At 37.5% G+C, this 11530-nt stretch overlaps 1 non-coding gene across 1 annotated transcript; it reads left to right on the plus strand.

The window, feature by feature from the left end:
• Positions 1–567: 567 nt before the first annotated feature.
• On the plus strand, positions 568–674 carry LOC148800676 (small nucleolar RNA R71). Its single transcript, XR_016071084.1, has one exon. It is a non-coding gene; the product is annotated as a small nucleolar RNA R71 (small nucleolar RNA).
• The last annotated feature ends 10856 nt before the right edge of the window (positions 675–11530 follow it).

An 11530-nucleotide genomic window follows, 5' to 3' on the forward strand; every position in this document is an offset into this window, starting at 1 on the left:
TAAAATCTAGTTTCCGCACTAGCTATAAACTTGGTCATCAGCTCCTCCAAGTTAGATTTCGGTTCCGGCTGATGGAAGTTTTGGTGGAAAAGCTTAAGTGCATGTTGATTCTGCCATGGCTGATTCAGGTGGCCTCTCTATCTGGGGTTATGGGCATGATGGTACTGATTTCCTGGCTGTCTTGTAAAGTTGCCAACAAAGTCTACTTGTTCTTTGGACTGAAAAGATTAATTGCCAACTTGGCATTCAGTGCTATTATGGCCTCCCCCACACTTATCATACTATACATGCATAGCTGCCATCTGCATCTCATCAAATTTTTTACTAAGTGCTCCTATTTGTGCAGAGAGAGTTGTGTATGTATCCACATTATGAATGCCATGCTGCTTTCTAACTGGTGTCCTTTCTGAATGACATTGGTAGTTATTGGCTGCCATCTCCTCGATGAGTGCATGGGCAACCTCGGAAGTCTTATTGTTTATGGAGCCCCTAGCTGCTGCATTTAAGATGGTCTTGTTTGAATCAGTCAGACCATTATAAAAAGTTTGCACCTACGGCCAAATCGGAAGGCCATGGTGAGGAACCCTCCTTAGTAGCTCCTTGTAATGTTCCCATGACTCATAGAGAGATTCCCCCTCTTGCTGGAAAAAGGTAGTAATATCATTCCTCATTTTTGCAATTTTAGAGGAGGGGGAATATTTAGAGAGGAATCGGCTAGCCATTTCATCCCACGTGGCTATATATCCTATCGGTAATGAGTTCAACCAAGCCTTGGCTTTATCCTTTAAAGAAAATGGGAATAACCTCAGTCGGATGGCATCATCACTTACCCCATTGTGTTTGAAGGTGTCACAGATTTCCAAGAAGTTAGCAATATGGGCATTCGGATCCTCATGGGTCATACCACAAAATTGAGCCGTATTTTGTATCATTTGGATTATGGTCAGTTTAATTTCGAAGTTATTGGCAGCAATAGTTGGCCTGATAATGTTGGAGGCAGTCCCGGTGAGGATGGGCTTGGCATAATCCATCATAGTTCTTTGTTCAGCCATTTCTTGTGCTTCTTGTCTGACTTGCCTAGCAGCTCTCAAACGGACATGGAGAGTCCGTTCAATCTCCGGGTCGTAAAGGATCTCTTCCAGTTTAGGTCTGCTTGTCATAAACTGTAAAAGTCAAAGCAATAAAAAGGCCAATATTCACAAAAGAAAATAAATAACTAATCCTATTACAAATGAAAATGTAAAGTGAATTATTGGAATACAAAAACCTACATCCTAACTTAAATAAATGATGTCGATTATACTAAAAGCAGATCTGAACCAACATCTTATTCAATGTTCCTTTATCTACATCCATCGATTGTAGCATCTGAATTCAGATCCAATTCAATTGAGTTCAGATCTACAAGTCTTTGGTATTGTTAGCCCAGAGAAAATTAACAAATAATAATTCAGATCTGAGCTATATATCTCCTACACACTCATTGGTATACACTGCAATATACATCCATTAAGGCTGGAATCAGATCTGAGATGCTTTAGGGCTGATATCAGATCTGATCTGAAAAATATATTAAGAGGACCTGAAATAAACTGAAACCAGTCCTGAGTTAGGCTTGGTTTAAGGATTTTAAGCTCTACAATTGAAGCCCAAACCTGTATAGCTTATGCATATCAAACACTTGCTAAGACCTGAAAATCAGGTATGCAATGTTTGGTATTGTTAACTGCTGCAATTCAGATCTGATGTTAGCAGTTTTACAGAACAAAACTCAGTCCAAAGATATTTCAAATCAGATCTCATATCAAACCACCTACACTTTATATTTGTAACTTTATTAGAAATCAAAGTTGGCCAACAAAAACTTTAAATTTAGAAATGGACATCCAAGCCTGAGTGGCTCATGTGAAGGGATTGCAGAAACCTGAAATCAGGTCTACAATGTTTATACTGTAAGCAACTTGGATTCAGATCTGAATGCCAGTATATTACAATCTAAAATATGAAGCTCTTTTTGGACCTTTCAGGCCTTACAAACATCAGTCCTAATCTAATCCAAACATCAATTAAGATCGGGTGCAAGAGATTTATATGATAACAAAACATCAAGTTCAAAGAAATTTCAGACCATGTACTCATACTGCCTCAGTTTCTCATGCACTTCAGATCTGATTTTACCATTCATGACTTATATTTTCATCAATGAGGCAAGTCTAATGCATCAAATTGTGAATTGGGTGCTGTCACTACCCGAATTCACATCAAAATTGAGTAGGTTCAGGTCTGAGTTGAGATTAACTCAGATCTGAACCTAGCAGAATGCAGACCTGCAACCAGCTGAACTCAGATCTGAACTTCAAATCTGAGTTTCAGATTTGAAAGCTCACATGCTATTCTTTCATTGTTTTCTTTTTCTTTTCTTTTTCTATTTTTTTTTCTTTTTAAAAAGGAAGAAAACTAAAACAAAATACAGCAATGCAACCAAAATCTTTTTGGATGAGTGCAGGTCTGATTGATGAATGCAATTCAGATCTGAACTCATTTTGAGATTTATAATTTTTTTTTTTTAGAACCAAAAGAAGAAGAGAAATTTGATTTGCATAAGCTACATTAAAACCGAAACTAAGGATGGAACAATCAAGTATCAAGAGAAGAAACATGGCTCCATCAATGTAGCCCTTGATGGAGTATATAGTTATTGGAATGTAGTACACACGGCTGCACACACCCATTCAGATCTGCTAGACTTTCTATTCATGAACAGATGAAATCAGAGCTATCTAACTCGAAAAATTTCAAAGATCAGCCCAGGACCATTCACAATGCCAATTTAGTAATGTTAATTGTAATACAAACCTGTTCTCAAACCTGCCCTGATTCAGCCTTGTTGTAGCAGGGCTGCTACATGCTAGGTCTGAACTTACAAGAAACACTTAGGAAGCTCTGCTTTTCATTAGATATCTGAGGTATCACAAATTTTTAATTCAAACATACATCTCCTCAGATACATTAGCTTGGTTATAAATGCATAGAGCAGAGAAAGCAGTTCAACAAAAATTCAAAGTTCTGGTTCAGTCCTCAACTGCAATTCGGATTTGAATCAATTCAGATCTAAATTTCTTCAGATGCTGCTAACAAAGTGCTTTTGGGGAATAGCATAAGTACCCTAGGGTGAATTAGGGTGGTGATGACACTCAATTCCCCTCAAGATTGCATCAGTTCAGGTCTTAATTCAGATGAACTCAGATCTGAACTGAGCAGATCTGCAATAGCAGAAGTGAGGACTGAAATAGAAAAACTGTGTGGAAGTGCCGCTTTGCATTAAATCTATTGAGGCATAAAAAATTTTCAAATTAAACAAACTTTTCCTCAACCAAATCAGCTCAGATAGAGCAGAGCACAAGTCATTTAATACAGAAAAGTCTGCCCTGCATCCTACTCTGTTCACAGCCCCAATTCAGATCTGGGTGATTTCAGATCTGAATTTCTTTACCCATGGCTATACATTTGTTTTTGGGAGATAGCAGATTTGTTCTAGGGTGTATTGGGGTGACGATAACCCCCAATTACCCTTTAAATTTACATCAGTTCAGGTCTGAGTTTAAGGGAACTCAGATCTGAACTGTTGCTGATCTGCTACAGCATAACTCAGATCTGAACTCTCAGATCTGAGTTCTGATCCGAATCCTTGGTTTCCATTATTTTGGTTATATGGTTCTCTCTCTCTCTCTCTTTTCATTGTCTAAATATACTTTTTTTTTCTTCTTTTTTTAATGAAAGAAAAGAATAACAAAGGGCTGAAATAAGAACAAATTTTTTTCAACATGAGTGTTGCAGTTCTGCTATAGCAGATCTGAGTGTCGAATGCAACTCAGATATGCAACACTCATGTTTTTAAAATTTTTTTTTCTTTTCTTTTAGAAGACAATAACTTCAAGATAGAAAGGAAAACAGGTCTCCCTTTATTAAAATTAAACTGAAACAGGGAAGAGAAAGTAATCTACTAAAACACAATTACAGTAGTACAGCAGTTGCAGTCCAAGCTGAAATGAAAAATTTAGCAAATTAAACCAACTATGAATGCAATGCTGAATGAGATCAGATTAAGAATGCCCAATGTTTCCTAATATTGTTTACCTAATTCCTCGGCAACGGCGCCAAAAACTTGATGTGGCTCATTGTGACACTAGCAATTGCACTAGTCGTTCAAGTAATAAAGTAGTGAATAAAGTATCGTTCCCATGAGGATTTAGGAAATAAGTATCAATACTAAATTGAGTGTTTCTTATCTGATTAACAAATAAATCAAAACTTTAATGAAAGCTAAAAATCTTAAACTAAAGTCTATCTAAACCATTGGCCCAATTGCCTTCCAATCAGGTTAGAAGAGTAAACAGTAAATGCCAATCTCAGAATTCAGCAATCTATCAATTTGGTTCATTCGAATAAATCATGATTGAACTTGGTTTGGTGAAACCCCAAGGTCATGAACAGCCACTCTCAAGTGCATGTTCATCCTATGCATGAGTGATGGTTCTTCTATCTCTAGCAAGAATCTAATCCCCATGCATGCATTTCTTCAAACACTTCTAAGGCATCAATTCAAATCTGAATTGATCACCAACTGAATTGTGCAAGTTATCTCTAACCTTGCACTCAATTCAGTTCTTGAATAGTAGATCTAAATTCCTAGAGTCTCACTCTCAAACACTCTAAGAATTCCAAGCTTTAGATCCATTTAGTCAATCTGAAATTTGCAGATCTGAACTCTCTTTCAAACAATTCAGATCTTGCAATCTTATATCTGAGAATTCAGATCTGAGTTTGAAGTTAATTAGCCGAATCAATCTACAATAACACCCTTATTCAAGAAACTTCAATTACAATTCATAAGCATTCGAATGAATAAAAAAGAATTAGATTGCTGAACTGAAATTTTACAAGCTGAAATACATCAAGAAAGAATGGAAAAAGGAGAAAGAAGAAAAAAAATATAACAAAGAAACTGAATTCAAATTAAAGGAGAATGAAACTACAATTGAGTTATTACAAAAGATCTTTGAATCACAAACCCCCAATTTCGAACTCACCTTCTTCTTCTTGCTTGCTTGACTTGAACTTCCTTCGGCCCTTCTTCTTCTTCTTCCTTGCGCCTAGCCTTCTTCTCTTCTCTTCTCTCAAGGTGGTCGAACCTCTAAGAGTGAGAGAGCCTTCCTCTTAAGCAATTGAACACCTCTCCCCCCTCCTAGAGGCCTCTTTATATAGCTTTTCAAGGGGGCTCTTGCCCCTTCTTGAAGCTTCTAGAATGGGGTGTATTACACCCCTTTCTTGAACTTTCTAGAGCTCTCTTGGAAGCCTCCTAAGGGCTTCTATTTGGGCTGCACTTAGGCTCTCTCTTAGCACATGATAGCTATGTTTTGAGCTGCTCTTTTGGGCTGAGAATGGGCCTTCTTTACTGGGCCGAATTCTACTCTTACCTAGGCTTTCTTTTCTTGGGTTTTCTCAAGGAATCCACTTGCTCTTCTTGGGCCGAAGTGCTCTCTCTTGCTTCCACAACCAGGCTGGGCTGAATTTGGTCTTTTTGAACCTTCTTTCCATGCCTTTTTCCTTCCTTTTCTTGGATTAATTACCCTTGAAACTAATTCTTAGCATTAAGATAAATTAAGGCAAAAATTAATAAAACCGGCATAAAAATCCATGCTAAAGTCCTCAAAAATTATAGATAAATTGTAGGTTCATCAGTTGTTGTGTCATATTCAGCAAGAGCAGATCTTGGTGTCTTCTCTGGGCGTTAACACCAACTTTGGGAGATATTATTTCTCTGGATCAGGTATAATCCCTCCCTTATCTTTTGGTTCAGATCTGGTTCAGTTATGGTTCAAATAGGATCCTTGAATTTTGATTCTAAAATTAGGGAATTCGCCCTACCCTATTCCGCAATCTTTGGCGTCTATATGATGGATCCCATCATTCTTTCAGTGGTATCAGAGCCACAGGTTCGAATCTTGAACCAAGAAAATCATATCTAAACCTGCGCAAATGGGTAGAAGTTGTTCTACCAGGATTTGCGCAGATTGTTTTCTTTAATTCAAGAAATTGTTTCTTGTTGAGGGCGATTGGTCTAAAATTAATTTTATTAAATCTGAAATTTATTTTGAATTGTTCTTTATTTATTTCTTGATTTAATGAACTGTTCGTACCTGGAGATCGAAGTGCAGCATTGGCGCAGATTGTCTGTGCATTCTTCTTTTAAATTCTACTCCATTTGGTCTGTAAAATATTTTTTTATTTTTCTAGACTGAATGTATAGAATTTGATCAAGAATGTAATTAATTAATAGAAATAGGATTTTTGTAATTTTTTTTTCTTGATTGGAGAAGGCGGCGGCGCTGGAGATTAGCAGATGGAGGGATCACTTTCTGTGTTTTGCAGTTTATGAAACTGCAACCCTAGTGACTAACCTCTGTTTTGCAGGTGGTGCGAACAGTCCATGTCTGATTTTTTATTGTCTAAAAATCAGAAATATTAATTTCATCTCTCTTGAATTGAAAATCAGTTTCGAACCATCTCAGACTGGATTGGACCGAATCTAGGGTTCGAAAGGGGACTATTTCCAGTCTAGTTTTCTCACACTATCAGGCCCAAATCTGATGTTCAATTGCAAGGTTTAATTTGGCCCAACCTGTAAAGCCCAGTTTTAAAAGGTTAAAACTGCAAAAGCCTATTTTGTGAGAAAAGCTATATGGGCCGAACTGCTGACTGCTATTCAGCCCATATACCTAGATGATATTAATTGTTAATATTGTTTTTTTGTTGGGCTGATTAATGGGCTTTACAGCTAGTGATTGATTGGATCAATTCTTCCATATCATGTGATGTGTGGATGTTTGATGTGCTACGACCATGGGCCATAAGCACTTGGCCCATGATGACTCGTTAGTGGCTCTTGCACACACCATGGCTGAATGCACATCATTGCCATGGTGTCCCATAAGGTCATTGGATGACCCCTCCTTGCTTGGTGGGCCCCACAACTCTAAAAAGGGAAGCGTGCGGAAACCCTATCCGATTTAGGCCCACCACAAATCTGACTTTATGAATGTCAGTGGGAGCCACTCTGGTTTGACCTAAATTAACTAGGGCGTAATTTTGTTCCCTCCAGGAAATATGGGTGCATGTGATAGGGAGATCCATATGATGGACTCTCTAAAAGCCTTCTGTCATTAGCACAATGATGGGTCATTCAGTAAGGAAGAAATGCACCATAAAATTGGGCTATCCATTTGTTGTTGGATCTGTCAGAGTGTTTCATATGATGATAGGGGCATCATAGACCGATGTGGGAGGGGTTTCACCAAAAAATGGGAACTCTCTCACGGTACCTTGGCGTAACCTGAATATGATGGGTGAGCACTCACTGGACAGAAAGGTTTACCTGAAAACGGCTCTGAACCTTGTTCGATAGAGGCCAAAGGGAAACTCATACGATGAGTGGATATGATCCATCACAGAAAGGTGGTGGGGTTATGTAGCTGAAACAGTTGGCTCCATGCACCCTATGTGATTTCCCACATTTCCAGAGACATTTCGTCGTCTCCGTCACTGAGAGAGGAGGGAAATCTCATAGATGAATGAATGGGAATGGAATATAGATTAAAAGCCATACCTATGTAGGTCACTTGAATCAAACTAAAGGTTGTGGACTAATGTTCTGCTGTTTTATCAGAAAATGGCAAACGGATAATTTGCTAAGTTGCTTGACGACAACAAACTTAAGGGCCCAAACTATGCCGACTGGTACGGAACTCATGCAAGAACCCTCCTCCCAACATAGGTGTTCACGCCCAAAGAGAGTACCAAATCTCCCTCCACTGAAGATGACACATCTTAGGGTGAGGTAGGATCAGCAGGTATTTCTTCACCAAGAACTAGAGATTCTTCAGCAACAATCGATTGGAACAGTGAGCACAGTCCAATCATGATCGAATCCAAGAACTGGAGATCAAACAAGGTGGGGCGGCAAGACCAGGAAGAAAAGGAGCAAAAGGCACGAGCAGTCTAACTATGTTGTCTTCTCTCTGTATTCAGCGAATGTGTCTTTGGGGTTCGCCCTGTTCTCTTATTTATAGCCTTAAAGAGACAACTTTCTAATCCCATTAGGAGTTTCCTAATCCAAATCTTTTCTTTGGATCTGGACTCTTTAAGTGATAAGGATAATCCCTTATCTTATCTGCAGATAAAAACCAGCCTTCCTAATCAAATTAGGAATTCCTTTGATCCAAATATTTATTTGGATCTACACTCTTTAAGTGGATAAAGATAATCCCTTATCTTATCTGTTGATCCAAATCCCAGATCCGCCCCTATCCAAATCCCAGATCCGACCCTATCTTTAAGTGGATAAAGATAATCCCTTACCCGACAAGAGAGGACCTCTCCCTCGGCTGCAAGGTACAGTGTTGCACTTTCTACTCACATGGATCCTGGGAATTAAAACCGTTTGCATACATTTTGAAACCATATATATATGCATGTATATCTCTATATAAATATATTTTGCAAAACAAATTTCAACAATTGAAATCGACTGCCAGCAGTTTAGGTTTACATCAGAGAGAGTGCATCCCCGATCATTCACTTTGTCCAACAAAGGGGTTGATCCTGTCACTATGATCACCCAGTCAGATGAATTCTCGGACTGTCCCAACATACCCAGGTTTTGACCCCCTCTAAGGATCTTTCTGATTGGCAAATCAAAAACAGCCCAATCTGACACCTAGTGTAGTATCATAATCGAGTCTAGGGGTCAGGTGTAGCATTCCAGTTTTGCCCATCTATCTCCAAGGTCCATGGCAATACTGGAATTTTGGTCGAGTTCAGGGTTTCAAGAAAACCCACACTGCATGTACTTCAGGTCTCACCTTGGTAGCTGAGACAAGCCACCCCAACCAACTTGGTGGTACACCAGTATCAGCATTGGCAGGATAAATCTCCCCAGATCTATTCAACGGCTGTAAAGATTCTAAACTAACACGAGTCTCATATGTGTCCATTTTAAGGGTATTACACAGAAACACACCATAATAACATGAATCAAATATGTACTTTATTCATTTACAATAAATGTCATAATGTACATTATGCTGATTAGAACTAAGGGCATATACTGTCTAACATGGGACATTAGAGATTGTAAGATCTTGGTATTGGGGAAGACCTAGGGATTTGTTTCAGGGGTCGACAACCGGATGACTAAGCATTGAATCATTCTCCCACTACAAGTTAGCTTCCATGAGCTGAATTACTTGTCTCTCTAATCTTAGGATTGATTGTTGTTGGGCTAAGATCAGTTGTTGGAGCTGCAAAAACATATCATCAAGTGAATCGGTTTGATAAAGCTGAGGGGAGGTTTGACATGGCGGAGCCAGTTGAATCCCTGGGTGCTCAGTATACTCATAGTGAATCTGGGCTTCTGGCCATTGAGAGTGCTCATCTAGTAGTGTGGCTTCTTCGGCTTGGGCCCAATAAGCGAAATTAGGTTGGTTTTTCCACCCGAGGTTATATGGACTAAAGGATGGGTTAGCATTGGGTTAGAAAACTCCGTTAACTACATGTACTTTCTATGGAATGACTAGTTGACATGGGCCCGCCATAGGGCACTGGCTAACATGATGGGTCGGGCTTGCATAAATGGAACATGTTGGGTAGGATGACAAGGTTGGGTATGGGCCAATTTGTTGATAAAATGCAAGGACTTGATCACGTCTTTGGGCCATCCCATTAATCTTATCCAGTTGTTGAGACACATGGTTCCAATCTATTCGTGGCTTAGGTTAAAACTAGTTTCTCATTCCCCAAACTCTAGCCATTAAATTCATTTTATTCTATTTTGTTTTAACCATTTTTTCAAATACAAGCAATTCAAACACACGACCTATGGGCTGAACTAAGGTTTCCTAAACTAGTGGTTCAACCAATGTGAATCCTCTTAGGTTCACTTAGAATTACGCCACTTCCTTTGGTTAGCCAGGTAAGAGGTGGGGATGTGGGAGGCTCCCCTTGCTCTCACAAGGACCTAATTAAATAATCACAAAACTTGCTTAGGCTTAGTCGTTAATCTCTTTCCTTAGACACCAATCGCCGGTTATGGAAAGTAATCATAAGCTTCCCTAAAATTCAGTACACTTTTGAACCAAATGTGTGAGGCCCCCTAAAGGATCTTGCTATCCAAATTTTAAATTAAGGTTTAGGGTGAATCACACGTGAAAGGGTGGTGGTTTTTAGGCCAAGGAAGGGTGATGAAAATCCCCACCTTATCTTATTTAAATTGGATTTCCCTTAATTGATTAACAGAAAAACACAATAAACAAAATAAATGCAACTAATTACAATGCATGAACAGTTATCTCTAAAATGCAATTCAGCAATAAAATAATAAAACAAATTAATTCAGCAAAGAGAGCAATTAAAAATGAAAAACCCTAACTCATTAACAACTACCAAGATAATTTCAGCAATTAAATAATCCTATATGATGCATGCTCTAGAACATATCAAACCCTAAATGTTGGAATGCAAATGCAAAAAAAAAATTAAATATTAATTTTTTTAAATTCAAATTCAAATTTTGAAATTTTGAAATTTAAACTCAAATTCAAAATTTTGAATAATTCCCTAATTAATAAATAATTACTCAATTAAATCACTAATTAAAGGAGCAATTAATTACAACAACAATTAATCACAGAAAATAGAAAAATAAAGGAACAAATTTTGCAAAAAATTAATACTACAGAAATGAAGATTAAGAAGGGAGTTCGCTACTCTAAAGATTAAACAGAAAAAAAAATAAGAGTATGCAACAATAAAAATCCAAGAAATGAAATGAGTTTCTAATCTGAAAATAAAGAAAAAACAGAACCTAACAATCCTAAACAGATTTCTAGTTCGCTCAAAAAATTAAAACAAAGATAAAAACTAGACCTAAGAAAAAAAATAACTCGCACCTACTAATTTAGAACTTAAAAGAACACAGAAATCCATAAAAACAAAAAAAAAGAAAAATTAAGAAAACGACAACTAAGGAAATAGCGCACCTAGTACTAAAAGAAAAAGATCAAACAAACGTAAAGTTATAGGAATGATTGATTCTAGAAATGAAAAATGATAAACCTAATTCAAACCTAGAAATAAATAGAAAAAAAAATAGATCTAAGAACGAAACAAAAAATTAATCCTAAAAAAATAAATTGGATCTATCAAGAAATAAAAATAATTAACTAAGAATTAGAAAACACTACTTTACCAAAAAGAATTCGAAAATAAAAACTAAAAAAACATGATTAAATTGGGACGACTACACCTGATTCACAATCCCAATTTCTCTTCTCTTCTCTTTTCTTCAGCAGTCCGACAATGCTCCAGTACCCCACCATTTGCTACTACATCCCACAAAATCAAAGAGAAACAAGAATTAAAATGAGATTTTAGATAAAGCAATCAAACGAAAATAAAAAAAATAATGAAATAG

The sequence above is a fragment of the Nelumbo nucifera genome, chromosome 4 (genome assembly GCF_055504915.1).
Source record: "Nelumbo nucifera cultivar China Antique chromosome 4, China Antique-T2T, whole genome shotgun sequence".
NCBI classification, from domain to species: domain Eukaryota; kingdom Viridiplantae; phylum Streptophyta; class Magnoliopsida; order Proteales; family Nelumbonaceae; genus Nelumbo; species Nelumbo nucifera.